Raw genomic sequence first — 20159 nt, forward strand, 5'->3', positions numbered from 1 at the left:
AACTAAATAAGTAAACAAATAAGTATGTAAATAAATAAATGAATAAATAAATACATGAGTACATAAATAAATAAATAAATAAATAAGTAAATAATCAAATAAATAAGTAAAGAAATAACTGAGTAAGTAACTAAATAAGTAAAGGAATGAATAAGTAGGTAAATAAATAAATAAATAAATAAATAAATGAGTAAATAAGTACATGAGTACATAAATAAATAAATAAGTAAATAAATAAATAGAATGGTTCTTACATAGGCTGTTCACAACACTAGTTAATGATTCTGAAGGTGAATTTAAATATTTCACTTGACCTTGGAAATTACGGAATGTTGGTGGAATGGATTGCTTGGGTTCTTAAAATGTTCCTTAAAAACAACTCTGTTGTCTGCTTACAATATTTTGGAAAGTCATTTTCAGTGTTAGTTATAGAAATATTAATGGAGAGGGAGGGGGAAGTCGTGCAAAATTAAAAAAAAAAAAAAAACACATGATGTATCTTTTACAAAATATGGAAATTTTACTAAGATTATGGAACATGGAAATGTTTTAAGCATTAATTCAATCCTTCACATAGAGAATCGTGAAAACCTATACCATACCGCTAACAGGAATCTTGTAGAATAAGAAATTTCCTATTTTGCCTCTTTCTCGACATATACAAACCATGAACGCATGTAAATACTTTAGCATCATCAAGAACATTTCCAGGTTTCTTGCTATGGAATTGTCTGCAGTTGAGGTCTTCCACGAGCAGCTGTGTTGTCTTTGTCTGTCCCTTTGGCGCAGAGGATAGCGCGTTGGACTTCTAATCCAAAGGTCGTGGGTTCGATCCCCACAAGGGATGAGTGAAATTTTAAATACAGTACGATAAAATTTGCGTACGTAATTGAGTGTTCTAAAGAGATAATCATCTTTAAAAGAATATTTCGCTGAAAATTAATTACATTTCTAGTGCTTAACTGAGTGAGTTGTATTGAATTTGTATACTTTCCGAAAATGTGTACTAATTCTCATGTAATTAATTTTAACTTCTTTTAGAAACCTATTTGACACAATTTTAATATTTTCCAATATGACTCAACATTACATCAGAAAATAAAACGATTTAATTTGATGTCCATCAAATGACATTCTTAACCAGTAAACATGCTTAGTGACATTCAGTAGTTTTTTTTTTTTAAATTTGTATTATGAAAGAAATATAAACCACTGTAATCATCATCATCAACAGCATCATCATCATCAACAGCATCATCATCAACAACAGCATCATCATCATCATCATTATCATCGCCGTCGACTTTAAGAAATGACATCTTTGGCTAATTGTGATTTTATTCTATTTATTTCACTTTCTCACTCTTCCAGGGTTCTTTTCAGTGTTCCTTACTAAATTGTAGGTTTGTAAGTAACTACAACGTCATTGGTAGGACCTACATTATTTACGAGTATATGACAAGCGGGACTTCTTTCCGTGATTGCTCCTCTTTGGAACCACTAACCATAACCAAATGCTTATTGTGACTGGCTTTTTTACGGAAAATTCATGCAAGTGTCCCTTTGGCGCAGAGGATAGCGCGTTGGACTTCTAATCCAAAGGTCGTGGGTTCGATCCCCACAAGGGATGAGTAAGATTTTAAATTTAATGAAACTTTCACATTTATTTGGACTGTTATTCCAAAAGAATAATTAGCATAAAAGTTATATTAACAAAATACAGTTCGAGTGGCCACTTGGCTGAGGTGTATTGTGCGCTAAGACACTGCGGAAACTTGTAGCTACAGGTTCCTGCAGGAATAACTTTACTTGATAAAATATTTGATATTTTTGTGATTTGATTAAACATTAAGCCTACGTTAGGAAATAATATGACTCAATTTCATCTCTGTTAAATTATTTTCTTAACCAATAAGCGTGCTCAGCGCAATTTAGTAGTTATTTTAGTTTTCATTATGAAAAATGTTATATATAGATCTATACCACAATCAATCATCATCATAACTTTTGACACTAGCAGTCTTACTAATAAACAGTGTATAGTTTTTATACGAGACTTATGCAGAGTTGAGACAGAAAACGTTACTAATAAACCGTGAATAAGCTATGGATGTATAAACAGGCTGTAACTATACAATGGGAATTGCTTTGCAGTAGTTATATACACGAAACCTCTTATTTAAGCGTTGTATATAGCGAAAAAATGGCCGCCCCTCTAACAGCTGTTCATATCGACTGTCATTTTATGATGATGGTTACCTTGTAACCACAGAAGAACAAACCAAAGAGCATAGAATTATTAGAATAATATTGCTGTAGCTTGTACTCTTTGACCAAAATGTAGTGTGGTAATCGATTAGAGCCAGTTGTACTATCGATATTTAACACGCCACACTAGAGCGCTCTACCGGATGCAATAGAGAACCTCAGATATTCTATTACCTTTCGTAACGAAGTAATGACGAAACTATGAAGTAGCTGTGTAACAGTTATACTGTTGTACACGACGTATGTAGTGATTATTAGTAAGGAATTTACACACGACTTATAAACGAGCTACTCATTGCATAAGTATAAGACAGTTAAACGTCTGTATATAGGGTTTTTATTAGTAAGACCGTAGGCCTATATATGTCTGTTCTACAGATTTTCTTTGTACTGTATTTCCGAACACTAGCTCTGCTCATTCGCGTTGGACATTTTTTCCTTTTATTATTAAATTACCGTATGTTACAGGTTACAAGTTTCTTTAGTTGTCTATTGTATTATTTATTTATCTATTTAAGTTTAAGTACTGGTATTTTGCTGGCACTTTTGTAACTAAATTTTTATTTGTATTATTAATCTCTCCCTAATTAATTAATCTTGATCTTAAATTTATGTTAAAATAAATAAATAAATTTAAAAAGTAAGAGTATGTGCCACAAAAAATGACTATCATTATCCACTTCAAAAAAGTTTTTTTTTATTAGATGCGTCCTTATTATCCTCACTCTTTCTCCAGAGTTCCTTTCAGCGTTTCCTTTCTAGGCCCATATTATTTATATTTAAAGCAGGATTTGTTTCCGTAGCTGTTTCTCCTTGCGGTCACTAACCATGACCAAATGCTGATGGTGACTTGCTTGTTTATGGCAAACTTGGTTTAAGCACGTGTCCCTTTGGCGCAGAGGATAGCGCGTTGGACTTCTAATCCAAAGGTCGTGGGTTCGATCCCCACAAGGGATGATTTAATGTTTTAATTTATTACATCATGTTTATCATTAGTTTCCATGTATATGCATATTTAGATATCGCCTTCTAGACTAACCCTTGAATAATTGGCGATGTATCGTATAGAACACATTTGAAGGGTACACGGGAAAAACGAACAATGTCACAATGCTCTTAAGGGTGATGTCATTATCTAATTCACTGTATTACCACAAACTTTAGTCTTATTTTTATTAAAAGTGGTAAAGGAGAATTAAAACCACGGATACATCATTTCCTTCATTTCAAGTAGAAACATCAATAAATTTTGCAGTAATATAATAATAATAATAATAATAATAATAATAATAATAATAATAATAATGATTTATTTTAGCTGGCAGAGTTAAGGCCGTAAGGCCTTCTCTTCCACTCAACCAGCAAAAAGTGTATATACATATGCATGAACTTACAAAGAATCCAACAATTTGATTTAGATGAGAGTTACATGTATACAAAAGTTATTTACAAATTAAACAACAAAATACTATGAACTATTAATTAAACACTGAAATAAACTGTGTAGCAGAATTAAACTAAAATACATAGAATGTTAATATATTTCAAATAATATTAGATAATAGAAAGAGATTATTACGAGACAATTAAAATACAGCACAATCAGGATGATGTCTAAAGAAAAAAGTAACACTGTAGTCAGTGATAGTTTAAATCAGTAAGATTGGAGTGAAATGCTAATAAGGTTATCTTTTAAGCTGTTCTTAAAGGTGTTTATTGTCTTGCAGCCCCTAATACTTTGTGACAAGGAATTCCATTGACGCGAGGTGGAGGAATTCCATTGACGCGAGGTCAATAGATCACTATCCCACCTCTAATGGAAATGTGACATTGTTCGTTTTACCCGTGTACCCTTCATTTTAATTTACATTATAATATAAATAAAGTAACAGAAAAGAAAGTGGTGAGAAAATATGCAGTCAAGCAAGATTACAGAATAATATAGGCTACAACATTGCGTCGTTTTATTTTATTTATTTTTTTATTTTTTTAACAGTCCGTCGCGGTTTAAGAAATACCAGTGTCAGACATAGAGTTCTCTCAATTCATGGATTTTCGTCCAGTAAAACTTTTGTCTAGAGTTCATTCAGCGGAGCGGCGAAACTTGGAGTGACACAAATCGCCAACAGGCTTGGAGCTAACAAGCAAACGTTCTGATGGGGGCATATAAAAAAGTTAATTTTTTTCTGCCACCATGTTAATAATGTGAAAAGAAGTGCTTACACAAATTTTGGCCACTCGACCGCAATTACGAGAGCCGTAAAAAAATAAGTTCGCAAGGGGCCGCTAAAAAAAAAAATCATTGGACAAATTTATTGGAACGGATACATCAATTGTTGAGCTATTTTTTCAAATATTTTCCATCGGAATTGAGACATTTCTCATATCATGGGATCGACAGAGAGAGGTGCAGACGCAGTCAAACGCTGGTTCCGATCTGAGGCGGTTGACTTCTACGACACAAAAATTGATTCAATGATATGACAAATGTCTCAATTCCAGTGGGGGATATGTTGACAAATAGCGCAACAATTGCTGTATCTGTTTCAATAAATATTTCTATGCAATTGTGCTTATTTCTATAAACGGCCCCAGGGAAAATCACTTTCTGGACGGCCTCGTAATTGCGGTCGAGCGGCCAAAATTTGTATAAGCACTTCTTTTGGCATTATTAACATGGTGGAAGAAAAAAAATTAACTTTTTTATCTGCCCCCATCAGAACGTTTGCTTGTAAAATATTCTATTTTTCTTAGCTCCAAACTCTCTTGCAAGGACGCATTTTCGTGTGTCTTTAATGTTTTTCCTTCCATTTCGCCCTTTCATTCATTCATTCATTCATTCATTCATTCATTCATTCATTCATTCATTCATTCATTCATTCATTCATTCATTCATTCACAACTTGTAAAAATGAACGTATCGTTGATAAGAAATTTAACTAACTTTTTTTTTTCACTTGGTTATTTAACAAAGATGTATCAACTACCGATACTAGGTTATTTAGTGTTGATGGAATTGGTGATAGCGAGATGGTATTTGGCGAAATGAGGCCGAGGATTTGCCATAGATTACCTTACATTCGCTTCACTGTTGAGGAAAACCTCGGAAAAAAACTCAACCAAGTAATCAGCTCAAGCGGGAATCGAACCCGCGCTCGTGCGCAACTCCGGATCGGCAGGCAAGCAAGCGCCACAGCCTACTGAGCTACGCCGATAGCTAATTAACTTCTTAATTTCGAATTTTGAAGAATATTCATATACGAATATTACAATAGTTGTAAAATATTTGAAGGGTACACGGGAAAAACTATCAAGGTCCATCAAAAATCGAAATTGAGTTAATAATGCTATCTTATAGTGGAAAGAAAGCACTATCATGTGCTCTAGCTAGTAACAAGAAATCATCGTTCTTGACATTCCACTGCGTCAGTTTCTTTTAAATACACACATAACTAAGTATTAAGTGCTTAAACTTTAAAATTAGTTTTTTTTTTTATAAACTTTCTAAAATGGACCTTTATCGTCATTCCCGTGTACCTTCATTTGTTATTGTATGTAATTTTTGCTTGCAATAAAATCTTTGTATCGTTGTATTAAATAAATAAATAATTTATAAGAATTATTGTAGGCCTACATTATTTAATGTACCGCAAGAAGTTTTATATTTTCTTGTTCATATTCATTTTATTTTCTGAATTTTAAATGCTATATAAAAATAGACAATATCAGTTGAGCTATACAAAAATATGCAATACATAGTAATCAGATTAATTCGTTTTATAGCATATACAGTACATCTTTTAAGCTCTATATAAATATAGGCCTACAATACATGTTCTTTAGCAGTAGCGGCTCGTAGTTAAAGGTTCTTAGGAGGAGCCGCCCCTATAAAAATCTCCTAAAAAATCTTGACATTTGTTTGTGTTTAATAGTAGAATAAAGATTTTCATTAGAGGAGAAAAATCGAAATTTTACTCGACTCGTTCTTTAATAACGGTCAATATATTTGGAACTGTTGGTACCGACAGATGTTTTTGAGATAGGTTATAAGCCTAGTAATAAAGGCTCAACCTTTTACTGTCCCTTCCGTACACTAGGAACAGGACGGGGTGGTTTCCTAGTGGAGTCTGGCTAATAAGGGTACAGCTAGGTGTAGAGATCTACGCCTTGAGTCGTTGCCAACATTTACTAGCTCTGAGTTTTAAAAAACTCCTTTGGAGAAGAGAAAAGAAGCAATGGTTGACACTCCATTCTTGAGGTTACGTGTTTGCTCTCTCATTCATTTTACGGTAAGTCATAGGCCTAATTGGCATTTTAGGATAACATTGCGATGATAAGATGAAGGAGTCGTTTAGCTATTCGTTGACACAAATGGTATCCCTAGTATCCCATAAAGTGAAAGTTTTTCAAACCTCCGTCAGGGAAGGGAAAACAACACAACGGAAATTCTAACGTGCGAATTAGTTTTGGCTTGCTTCGTAATACGAGTATCAGTATTGTATGCGGTTGTGAACTTGTGATTGTGAGAACCTTTTGCGAGTGTTTATTTGAGAACAATGAATTGTGTGTGTAATATGTCGAAAGAGAGAAGGGCCGATTTCGTCTACAAGCAAATGAATTAAGGTAAGTCTATATATATTGTTAAAATTCCCAGTTACGGAAATACACGAATAAACAAATAGAAATAAATAAACAAATACATGCTCGAGACCTTGAAAATTTGCCATTTCAGCCTAGAGCCTTCCTTAATTTTAAAACCACGAGCCGCGACTGTTCTTTAGCTACAGATTCATAACACAGGTGACTTCTCCTCACACTGTTATTTACATAGGAAGAATTTCACGTAGGACGGCATTTGGCTCACTTCACTGTTGAGTATAGGATGTGATATAATGCAATTACTTATGCAGAGGAAATGCGCCGCACGCTGCTCGAAGATGCGATAATCTGCCAGCAGAGGGAACCCTGCTCTCAGCGATCAGGCAACGGACCAGTGACTGACCGGACGTCCCCACTGTTGACCTTGTTTTGCTAATAAGGGCATTCCCAACGCAGCGGACAATGCGTGTGTCGGACACTCAGGAGTTAAGCTGCCCGGGCTTCGCGCAATAAATACATTTTAGTTGTGGTACGGGAGATAATATGAAGAGTTCGCGGGAAAAACGATGAATGCCACAGTTTTGTTAAGGTTGATGTCATTATCTAATTCATTGGATCACTACGAAATTTAAAATTGTTCTTATGAAAAATGGTAAAAAGGAGAATTATCACCACAAATACAGTAATCCGTTCCTTTATTTTCTATAGAAACAGCACTACATCTTGTAGTTATAGACTCAATTAGATCATTATCTAATCCTTAACAGAAATGTGACATTCATCGTTTTTCCCGCGAACTTTTCATATGTAAGTTGTTGTGCAAAGACGAAAAATAAAGATTTTCCTTGGAAAAAGTAGATCCGCTTTGTTTATAAGAATTGTCGTTTGGTTTCTCATTTCCCAGCAATTAATAATTCCCTTGTCGTGTCTCAATTTTGTCCCTTTTCAGTTCTTCTTTCACGATTCTCGATTCGGTCTACACAACGAATTCGCTGCCTGCCAGTCGGGTCGTATTTCCTTAACTTTTATATCGAATATTATTCTTGATACAAGCATCTTTTTATGCGTTAATTTTACAAATTTGAACCATTTCAATTTCTTCGTTTCTAAATTTTCTTGTACCCGCAAGTACCTATTCGATATATTAATTATTTATTTATTTATTTATTTATTTGTCTGTTTGTTTGTTTATTTATTTAATTATTTGTTTAATTATTTATTTATTTAATTATTTGTTTAGTTATTATTTAATTGTTTATATATTTATTTACTTATCTATTTATTTGTTCATTATTTATTTATTTATTTATTTATTTATTTATTTATTTTGCTAATAATTGTAACATAAAATGTAATATACATAAATGAAATTTTAGCTCACCCCTGAAAGAATAGAACTCGTGCTAAAGGGCGGATTCCTGAATTTAAATTAAGAAGTATATAATACAATTTGTTTTATGTCGACTACACAATAAGAATAGGCCTATATAAATTAAAAATTTACAATTTTTCATTATTTATAAAATCCATACATAACTTTTTAAATTTAATACTAGAACTATTAGAATTGACAAGATTAGGATATTTAAATATAAATTTGTTATATATTCTTGAGCCTAATTTACTATGATTAAATAGTGCTGCAGTTTGGTTCAAACAATCTTAAAGAATTCATACCTTTTGTTTCGTAACTATGAGAATACAATTCAAAGTTATTTCGATTTTTATGTATGAATTTTATTAATACAATATAATAAATTTGTCTTATTTTAAAAACATTAACGTATATGAAGAGATTCTTTCATTGTTTCGTTTGTATTCAGTCTTATTATTTTCTCGAACATCGCAGACGTTTAATAATTACTAATTACATTTACTCGAATATTAGGCCTATTTCAATTTTTCTTTATGTATATCAGAAGTGAATTTCAGAATGAGATTATAGCATGAATTTTAAATTGAAATTATTAATTTTATATAGTTCTGCTCAGCGGAGCGAATACTACTGCCGGAGGAATCGCAGATTACGAATAAACCTCTCCTCCGGTGATCTTCGGTACTATCGTAGGTGGCAGAGGGGGTATTCGGAGGGATGCGGAGATTAAGAGAGAAGCGACAATCGAAGGACAGAGTTTTCAAGGACGACCGGTGACCGACCGTCCAGCGAGACTGGCGGTAGCTGTCAGTGGGATAAAATGGCACTGAAGCATAGAAATTCTTTCATTCAGTTTAAAGTAGCAGAATTTTGTCAAGGGGGGTTATTATTGTTTACAATTTACATTATCGGTATTTTAAATTTTGCATATTATTGTTGTTGTTATTGCCATTATTATTATTATTATTATTATTATTATTATTATTATTATTATTACGGTATATTTATTAATATTAATATGTTCTAATTGAACATATTCATGAATATTATGTAAAAGTGTTTTCCAGAGTTAAAGGTAACGAAGGGCCTGAATAAATTATTTTTAAACAGTAAATCTTAGCATATTTATACCACACGTTCCTTCGGTTCCATTTTGAAATTCTATTTAATATATTTTACGTTAAACTAAATTGATTAGACTAATTGGCAGAAACTATTTGTGAATAACGAATATTTCTAGGAGAACTATAATTGTTTGCATTAACTGCTGAAAAACTTTACTTTTGCTGTAGATTTCGCAATAATTGAATTTAATGACATTAAATTTATCAGTAACATAAAACTAACACGCTCTTCCACAAACGCTATGAATTTTAAATGTAGAAAAAAATATGTCGGCTAACGTAGAACTTCAAGGAAAAAAAGAGAAAGAGATAAAAACGTTTATAATCCATTATTATATCAAGATGTAATAAATAAAAGAGACGTGACACCACCTTTTTTTAAAGAAAACAAAAACGCCTAACTGTAATTGTTGAACACGTTCATTGGCAGTAACGATTCAGGGTAAACAAAGTTTTCTCCAGTTACACATTATTACAGAAATTAAAAAATAATTCCCAGAAAAAAAAAAAGTAATATTAATATTAGTTCAAGAGCTGCAATAAATGTCTATGAGAGCCGCATGCAGCCCGCGGGCCGCGTAATGAGTACCGCTGCTTTAGATAGTATTTACATTGGTGATAATGTGTAAGTGCTGTCTAAAGTGATACTCTAAAGTAAAAGAAAATTAAAACATTGATAAGTTAATGTCAGGAAAAATATACCTAAAAATAAATGTGCAAATTAAATATAACTTATCGAAACATACAGTGACTGTAAAAGTACTTCCATCCATCCAATGGTGCCACAGCTCAATTTCGAGCCTTGGCCTGTTATAGTTTTTGCCTCCAACTGATCCTATTTTGTGTGGCCAACTTCCAGTTGCGATACCGAAGTAAGCTTGCGGCATCCTTCCTATACTAACTTTCGATCTTTTCCTAGACCTTCCCACACGCCGATTCCCTATAAAATTGGCTCTTAAGGCCATTTTTGGTACTGTAGCTGTCCTAGTAGAAATCTGTGCTCATTCTATCCTCTTCAGTTTAATAAAAATAACAAGAGCTGGTTCTTTGTATTTATTATAAAGTTCTTGATTGCATCTAATTCTCCACTAACCAGAAAGTTACTTTAAATACCGTTTTCTTAGTCCAACAACGTTGAGTATAAGCGTACACGGGATATACATTACGTCACGGGTCCCTCAATAGACACCCTGCACACAAACACAAGTAACGCGCACTACAGAGTTACTCTACGACAGATTCCTTACTCCTAAACAAGTACAATGTACTTTAGTTTAGCCTATACTCAACAGTGAAGTGAGTCAAATGCCATCCCACATAAAGTTGTTTCTATGCAAACCAGTAGTGCGCAAACGCCGATTACGTTAAAGGATCTGGAAGCTGCACGACACACTGTCAAATAGGGGTATGCTGTAGTAAGTAGCACATCTCCAAATTCTTTTGTTACTGATTGGCAAGGTTCGTTGGCAAGGTTTGCCCTAACGTTTAAACTCAATGGCGAGAGAAGTTTCCATCTGCATAACAACAGAGTATAGGCCATTATAAGTGGCCTAAGTACGCGTTCTCTCCTTTGAAATATAATCCATGTCACTTTACGTCTTTATTTTTTTGTGCCGTCTCGGAGAGACTGGAGTCTGCATTTGTCTTTCTTTATTAATGTCGATATTTTTTTCTGTGTTTAAAAACACATTATTTTGCCTCATAGAATTGTATTATCTTCACTTTATTGTCTAACGCTTATATTCATCTCCGCACATTTCATTCTTCTTATGTTCATCGTTCACATCGTAGCTTACATAAGGAAATTAAGCGAGTTACATTTTTAATTGATTATTTTGCGACGCTTTATCAACTGCTATGATTATCTAGTGTCTGAGTAAGCTGTAGGTGATAATGCCAGCGAAATGAGTCCAGGGCACAGCGCCGAAAGTTACCCAGCATTTGCTCTTAGTGGCTTGAGGGAAAACGCCAGAGAAAACCTCAATCAGGTAACTTGTCCCAACCAGGATTTGAACTCGGGCCCGCTAGTTTCACGGTCAGACGTGCTAACCGTTACTCTACAGAGGTGAACTAGTTACATTTTCCATTACGTTTTCAGCTATACCTGTCATGAAACGTACTGAATATTTTACAGAATAAAATAAAATCTACGAGAATGACATAGAGATGATACACCATATAATTATGACCACACACTGCAATTGACGGGAGTAGAAAACGTAAGTTAAAATCTATTTTACGGCGTTTCCTATTTTTAGATCACGAGCAAAATCTTATCTCTTCTTCGGGCTTCCCGAGAATTTGCGAGTTGTATTCACTGCAGTGGAAAAACACCGGCCGTCATGTGATATGACAAAAAGAGATTATCGTATAGGAATTAAAAGGGATTTGCTATCTTCGCAAGATAAATTGGAAGGTTCGGTTCAAGAACACTTAATAAACTTTAAAGAAATGCGTCCCACCTATACTGATTATCTCTCCTTTAAATGATGCTCTGATATAAGCAAGGAAAAACTTCGGACACCTAACCAAGTTAACTACGTTGCGTGTTATACAAGTCGTGTTGTTTACATCAACTCAGGGTAGTATAGGGACTTCTACTGAGCACTGCTATGCTTGAATCGTATAGTTAGGTAGCTAAAACAAGTAGATTGTAAGGCACATATACGAAAGCGACTTAACTCATTCATAACTCATAACTCATAATCCGTTCCTTAGAGTTCTGACTCTAATGTAACTAATTTTTTTTTTACAATTTATTTACAATTTACATTTGAATTTACATTTGGATAGATACCCGAAATGAGCATATGCTCGTGCTCGGGTACAATCCAGTAGTCTACATAAAAAAAAAATGTTCATTTTGTGCATTTTGTGCATTTGATAATTCATTTGACCGCAGTATAATAATAATAATAATAATAATAATAATAATAATAATAATAATAATAATAATAATAATAATACACAAAGTTTACACAACGTTTAAAATACCGATAATGTAAATTGTTAACATTACTTTAATATTGACCCCCTCCCTTGGCAAATTCTGGGTACGCCACTGCGTAAGGTGCTTAGAACTAGGAAATTCTCTGCAGAGGAACAAATGAAACTTTATGTAGCCTACAAAAATGGATATTTTAGAAAGGTCAGCAGAAAAATCAAGGACAAAAACAAAACAAAAATAAACCCTTTATGGGAATGAAAGGGAAGCCAGACATCACAGACTAGAAAAGACTACGGTACTGTGATATGTTAAAAGGATGTCCCTCTGCCTAGAAAGCGACAATGGAGAATCCTCGTTATTGTGAAAGGATTATTGGCACAGAAATACCCAGTGCCCGGCTAGCTCAGTCGGTAGAGCATGAGACTCTTAATCTCAGGGTCGTGGGTTCGAGCCCCACGTTGGGCGAATGTTTTTTTTTCTTCGTTGTAGAAAATGGTGACAGCTTTTGAATGAAGATGAATAGTGTACTTTATGTGTCATAGTTTTGTTGCAATGTACAACTGTATACATTCGTAAATTGTGAGATATAAACCTGTTCGATTGTCACTAAGAAAATATACTTTCAATCTCATAAGATGTTAGTGGTGCAAATTTGAAATAGCCTAGTTTATATTTATGGTTAATGTTTGTATTATCTTGTACCTGTTCATTGTTTAATTCATATTGCACTTCACAGTGTTTCGAATATGCAGGATTTTTTTCAAGGACACTCTTCAGCTTTAGTTCAACTCCAGATCACATATAGATTGCTCATTCCTATGTTAAAATCCGTTGCACTTTGAAGAGAACAACTGCCAGGATCGCCATCCGTCCGCCGTATTCGAACACGAGATAGCAGTACACCCGCTAATGCAATGGGAATTATGACTTGTCTCCTTATGTATTAACTAGATGGCAGCATAGTAAACCTGACGAAAGTTGTTACCGTCAAAACCTATAACGCCGATCAATCTGGGTGTATGATATAGGGTTTAACCCTTTCATTGTTATCAACAACTATAGAGTATTCCACCTTAAGAAAAAAACATTGATCTTACGGGTCTTGGCTAGTACACTGTTGCCGCAAGATGCCTCCGTTAATAGAACGAGTGAGGTATAGCATCTCTATCTCACTCTCTTCCTAATACGTACAGCATTCTAGCAAAGCTTATCGCACAAGATAGGTACGTTGAGTCCATTAAAGTGATAAAAAAACCTATTAATGCCATAATGATGCCTGCAAAAACATACATTATATTTTATATACATTAGAACTAGACTTCGGATATTTAGGCCATTAACCAACTTTTAGACACCTCAACTAGGCTCCATATTGATCGAAAGTAGGCATTAAAATACAGTTTTAGGGACTTAAAACGTTACTGCAATTACAAAATAATAATAATAATAATAATAATAATAATAATAATAATAATAATAATAATAATAATAATAATAATAATAATAATTCAATCATAGTGTTCTGCCCAAGAACAAGTATTTCACTGCAAACCCAGCTTTCTCCAGTCTTTCTTATTTTCTGCCTTCCTCTTTGTCTCCGCATATGATCCATATATCTTAATGTCGTCTATCATCTGATATCTTCTTCTGTCCCGAACTCTTCTCCCGTTCTCCATTCTTCCGGTGCATCCTTCAGAAGGTACTTTCTTTTCAACCAGTGACCCAGCCAATACCTTTTCTTCTTTCTGATCAGTTTCAGCATCATTCTTTCCTCATCCACTTTTTCCATCACAGCTTCGTTTCTTACTCTGTTCATTTCACACTTTCCATCCTTCTCCATATCCACATTTCAAATGCTTGTATTCGCTTCTTTTCATTTCGTCATAATCTTCATGTTTCTGCCCCATACTTCACTTCCTAGTCTCCTTAGTTCTTTCTTCAGAGGTCCTTTTTCTATTAAAAGCTTCCTTTGCCATTGCTATTCTCCTTTTGACTTCTTGACAGCAGCTCATGTTACTGCTTATAGTACACCCCAAGTATTTGACTTTTAGGGTGCTATTCATAGACATTTCGCTAGTCCGCGTTACGAGCGTGCTAAACTAGCCCAGGCTATCGACTGGTTACTTGTACAGGATTCATATCACATCATATTGCTAACACTGGTTTATGAATACGAAAAACGTTAGTTCACTAATCATCCACCGGAAGCCCGCGCTAAGAATGTCTATGAATACGGCCCAAGATGTGCAGCGCACGTTTACCGTTATTTAAATGTTAAGAAGCGTTTATAATACAAATTTAAGATTATTTGCAGCACACGTTTTCCGTTATTAAATGTTACGGAGCGCTTATAATACAAAATTAAGATAATGTGCAGCACACGTTTTCCGTTATTAAAAATGTTAAGAAGTACTTGTAATACAAATTTAGGATTATGTACAGCACACTTTTTCCATTATTAATTTCACACTATAATCAAACAAATACCTAAGATACATACCTAATGCCTTTGTTGTTTTGCTGACAGTTAAATTTTGTGTACTTCTTCAAATAAGCGTGTTTTAACAGTCTGAAATGTTAGCCTTAACTGTACCATCCCTACTTGTCTTTAAGTTTTCCAGCGGAGATCTTCGGCAAGAGAGCGGAAGACTATTCTATCTTATTTAGCTGTTACCCCGTTATTCGTAAATTAAATATATGGTAATTTTAGAGGTGTAACACAATTTTAGCACACGAAATCGATCTAGTTCTCAATGAAATTATGTTCTATGAATTAAATGAAACTAATTAATTCCCAGTTCTCAAGAAAAATACTTAAAATAGTTGATGGAGTAGCCTCCATATGTTCAATGCTATTTTCTTAAAGTGGAATCCTCTATAGTCGTATAGAATCTAAATGTATTTCATAACACGAGAGTAAGTATTGTGTACACATGGTTGTTGGAGTCGGCAGTTTTCTAGACGTATACTCTTCAATCAAGTGTTTACAATGTGGATTTTCAAGTTTATGGAACGGAATATTCGCACATATCAACATCAGATACAAGTCATAATAAGAAGTGGACTGATCCGATATCGAATCACTAAACAATTTCAGATGTTCGATGTGTCTTTTAGAGTCACAATGTTTTTGTATCCTCTGATTGAGATTCTGGATGATATATACACCTACATAATGTATACATCTATTAACACGCAGTACATCTCATTTGACGATATCTGTCAGAAGAAGAACAAGTGTTGCATATAAAGTCCGATTGCTGTAATATGTAGCTAGTTGGTGATGTATGCAATGGAGAGGGAAAGGAACTAGCTATCCTACCCCATTATCTCCTGGTGTAGTTGCCTCATAAATGGTGCCTTTTTGATATCACTTGTGAGCTTCAGATCTGTCTTCGACAGTTGACTAAACGGCAACATTGTTTTTGTAAATCTTGGTTATGATTAGAGCCCGGACGTTTAGGCATTTATAACACTTAAATTAGACGGGTAAAAAAGGCAATAAAAACGTAAAAGAAGGCACAGTAATCTTTGAAAAAGGCATTATAAATTTTAAAAAGGCATAACATATTGTAGCAATAAATTTAAATTATATCAACATAACTCACATATTTAGGCTACTTCTTAGGTGACACATGTTGACTTATAAATTACTTTTATTCACTGTCTTTTCACAAACCTTACATAACATTATGCGAATAACAAGGTGCACATAAACAAATCTGGACAGCTCTAAAAGTAAATACACGCTACATAGCATTACAAAGATAGCTATAATATTTTTATGTACCTTTCGTTATGTGCAGAAGAATTATCATACCATTATTCGTGGGTTTGAGTTTCCTTCTTTCTTTTCTTGTGTTACAATGTATCTGTATATAATATCGCTTGTCAGCTCGTATGTTTGTATTACATAATTTACATGTAATGTTCCCGTCATTCACTTCAAAACACTCACCAAATTCCGCTGCAAAAATATGCGCCTGAGAACCTTTAACCTTCGGAATTATTATTCGATAGGTACACTGTTTACGAATGCTAGAGTACTGACTGGTGAACGGATAGTAAACTTGAAACCACAGTAACGTACTCATCGGTCCCCAACAATACAAGTCTAATCATAACACATCCATCTGCTCGACGTGGTAGGGAACCACGCTATCTTTCAAACATCTCTGGATGGTCTCGGATGTGCTGACAGGCGTTGGAAGACAAGCTCCCGTAGCGTTTGAACGTCTTCAATGAGTTTTGCATATACCAAGACTTTTAAGTGTCCCCATAACCAAAAGTCCAAGGGATTAAGATCTGGAGAACGAGCAGGTCATGGAACAGAACCTCCCCGGCCAATCCATTGGAGATTTTTTAATAATAATTCATTGCTGGAACAAAGATAGGCCTACATACTGTTTTTCATAATAATCACTTTAGCACCCCCAGAAATAGTACATACTCGTGCTCACGGGACATTTCACAAAAAATACCCATATTAGATGTCGTCTGACTTATGGAAATGGGCTGGTGCTTGCGTAAACCACATTTTTAATCTTTGGTGGTATGACACTTCCTCCAGCAAGACGGACAATTTGTTTGCTAAGAAATCCCGAAACTGAGAACCAGTTATCTACGGGGTAAAATGTAATCTGTCACCAACACACAAATTGTAAAGTACGTTTTTCGTAAAAACGATAAATTTGAGGACTCAAGTTTATTGGACTTTTTCTCTTGTTGTGATACGTACTACCAACTCTCAAAATATTACCCCCCCCCCTTTTTTAACACTCTGTATATTACTTTTCCTGCTATCGACGGTGTATTACAAATTAATAAGGAAGAAAAATGCGAACAAGAACATTACAAGGAAGTTGAAGAACAAACAGATGGTCGCTATGTACACAGCAGATCACTAGCAAATAGTCGTGCTCTTAAATTTCGTAATTGAAATGAGCTGTGAATAATTGGAGATCAAGGAGAGACATTGCCTGAACATGTCGTGACATCAACAAGCGCAATAATAAACTGATCGTCCATCGATTTTCAATTTAACACTATCTTCCCGTTCTTAATTTAGCAAACTGCCTGCCACCAGTGTTTCTATAGGAGGTTTCACAAGGCGTATTCTTTGTGGCATCTCTCAACTATTCTTCACATACGTTGAGTGTATCAAACAACATCGGCCTCATTCCTATTGGGCGAATGGAAGCAAGTCAATCGATTTATAGCAATGACGAAAAAGAATAGAGCTGTCCACAGATCCAGGGTAATTAACAAAGCACAGTGCAACGCAAATTTCACATAAATTCTCGGTTTTAGTATACTCAGGTTATAAAAAACGGTTAGTATTACGAAATAATTTAGACTTGTCAAAATGTCTTGCAATTGGAGAGAAAAGTTTTTTTTCCTGCGAAGAATCAATTTTGTGTCTAATAAATTAGTAGGCATTAAATCGCATCAGAAGGTTTTCTGATAAAATTGTGGGGTAAATAATTAGACATTGATTTTTATGTCATCATTGAATTTGTTAACTCAGCTATGCAGAAGCAAGAGTTTTTATAAGGGAATAATGAAAATTAAGAAAAATATTTATAATTTATTTTTTGTTTAATTTTTCACAGAGTTCTCAATTTATTTACAAAATATAGGCTATATTAAACCGAAGTACTAGAGAATTCGTTTCCTTTTGGAGGAAAGTAATTTTGCGTTTGCTGATTGTGAGAATTGTATAATTTTTCCCAATTCTTTTTTTTTTTTTTTTTTTTTTTTGGTAACTCTGTAGCATCTATTAGCTGATGCTTTATGGTTGTGCTAACAGATGGAGTTGTCAACAATGTGACGCTGAAACACTGCCCAGCGACAGTTCTGATGTATTTTTTTATTTGTGATGACTGGTTAATTAATATTAACCCGGCACACTCACAATCACACTCACATTCATACAAATTTCCAGACTCTAGACACCCAGGGAATTCTCAATTCTTATTAAGAAAATATCTTCTTTCCTTTTCTTTCCCTTACTTTTTTATTCTATTTCTACCGCTCTATTTCTCTCTTTATTTTTCTTTCATCCTCTCTCTTTTGTTTTCTTTTTATTTCTTTATCTCTTTTTTTCTTCCATTCTCCGCTTCTTTCTTTTTTTATTTCTCTCTTTTTCCTTTCTTTCTGTCTTTTTTTCTTGTCGTCCTCTCTTTCTATTACATTCTTTCTCCCTCTCTTTATTTTTCCTTTTTCTTCATTTCTTTCTTCCTGTCATATTTCTATCTTTCTCTCCCTTTCTTTTCATTTTATCTTTATTTATCTTTTTCCTTTCTTTCTCTCTCTTTCTTTTTTAATTATTCCTTATTCTCTTTCGTTTACATTCTTTCTCTCTCTCTTTTATTTCTTTTTCTTTCCATTCTTTCTCTCCCTTTTTCTTTCTTTTATCTTTTTCGTTCGTTCCTTCTCTTTTTCTTCCTCTCTCTCTTCTTCATTTTTTCTTACTTTCTTTCATCCTTTCTCTCTTTCTTTCTTACTTCCTTTCTTTCTCTCCCTCATTTCCTCTTTCTTTATTTTCCTTCTTGCCTTTCTTTCTATATTTCTTTCTATTTCTTTTTTAATTTCTTTCTCTTTTTCCTTTTTTCTTTATATCTTTCCCTCTTTCTCTTTCTATTTTTTCTTCCTTCCTCTTTCTTTTTACCTTTTCTTTCTCTCTTTTTCCTCTCTTTCCTTTCTTTCTTTTTCTTTATATTTCTTCCTTTCTTTCTTTCCTTATCTTTTCTTTTAGTTTCTTTTCTTTCTCTTCCATTTTCCCTTCTTTCTTCCTTTCTTTCTTTCTTTCTTTCTTTCTTTCTTTCTTTCTTTCTTTCTTTCTTTCTTTCTCTTTGTTTGTATCTCCATTGGCCTACTAGAAAATCTGCCAGAGCTGCGGGCCCGTACCATCGCCGCAATCAATCAACGCGATATGAAGTGAACTGAACTATGGACTTCATTGTCTACAGGATGACAAGAGGAACCCATATCGAGCACTTACAGATATGTAGAGAAAAATCAGAGTTTTCCCATATACCGTGTAGGTAGTATAGTTGTTCTACGTTTAGTATACTCAGGGGCGGCTCGTCCATAATAGCTGCAGAGCTGCAGCACTCCCTGTTTTGACAGGAAAATAAAAATAATATTTATTTTAATTTGTAGAAGAATTGTTACAGCTTTTATTGGTAAATTGCTTTATATTTTATCTGGCCGGGAATATGTACTATTATCTTATGCATTATCTTTTTTGCGCGTCGACTGTACAGGAATTGACACTGCATTCAAAGTCGTCCTGGGATCTGCAGGGTGGGACAGATCATAGAGAGTGTGTCTTGCTAGGTCAGGGAGTAGAGAGGTGAAGGGAAGCAGAGGGAAACTGCCGCTGTTTAAAACCCATATTTCGCTGCAGTGGCTTGCAGAGCCAGCCACAAGGAAAGATCTTTCCTCCCCTCCCACACCGCTATTGTAATGCTACGTCAAATGGATTCTATATTCCCTTGAAACTTAATGATAAAATTTTTATTTTCTCTTCACATACTTATTGTTGTAGAATCTTATCGACTTAATATAACGAAATTAATATTCTCTTTTGCCTTATTATTACGTATATATCCAGTCTCCAGCAGAACCTTAACTCAAAATGATTGCACGAGTATAATCCTTTTGATATAGCACGTAAAATACTAAAGATACTTCTTTTCCAGTTTTAGAAAATTGTTGACCATCAGTATATCTGAGTGTTGCTTTGGTGTGACGTTTTAGTGCCGTAACTTAACCAGTGCAAATGTGCAAGCATGAGTGTGTGTCAATTACAGAATATTAATTTTATTTTTCTCAATTTTCC

At 34.2% G+C, this 20159-nt stretch overlaps 4 non-coding genes across 4 annotated transcripts; all 4 read left to right on the plus strand.

Moving 5' to 3' along the window:
- Positions 1 to 774: 774 nt before the first annotated feature.
- TRNAR-UCU (transfer RNA arginine (anticodon UCU)) lies at positions 775 to 847 on the plus strand. The gene has a single exon. It is a non-coding gene; the product is annotated as a tRNA-Arg (tRNA).
- Positions 848 to 1557: 710 nt separating this feature from the next.
- TRNAR-UCU (transfer RNA arginine (anticodon UCU)) lies at positions 1558 to 1630 on the plus strand. The gene has a single exon. It is a non-coding gene; the product is annotated as a tRNA-Arg (tRNA).
- Positions 1631 to 3152: 1522 nt separating this feature from the next.
- On the plus strand, positions 3153 to 3225 carry TRNAR-UCU (transfer RNA arginine (anticodon UCU)). The gene has a single exon. It is a non-coding gene; the product is annotated as a tRNA-Arg (tRNA).
- Positions 3226 to 12705: 9480 nt separating this feature from the next.
- On the plus strand, positions 12706 to 12778 carry TRNAK-CUU (transfer RNA lysine (anticodon CUU)). Its single transcript has one exon. It is a non-coding gene; the product is annotated as a tRNA-Lys (tRNA).
- Positions 12779 to 20159: the final 7381 nt, after the last annotated feature.

The sequence above is a fragment of the Periplaneta americana genome, chromosome 8 (assembly GCF_040183065.1).
Source record: "Periplaneta americana isolate PAMFEO1 chromosome 8, P.americana_PAMFEO1_priV1, whole genome shotgun sequence".
Classification (NCBI taxonomy): Eukaryota; Metazoa; Arthropoda; class Insecta; order Blattodea; family Blattidae; genus Periplaneta; species Periplaneta americana.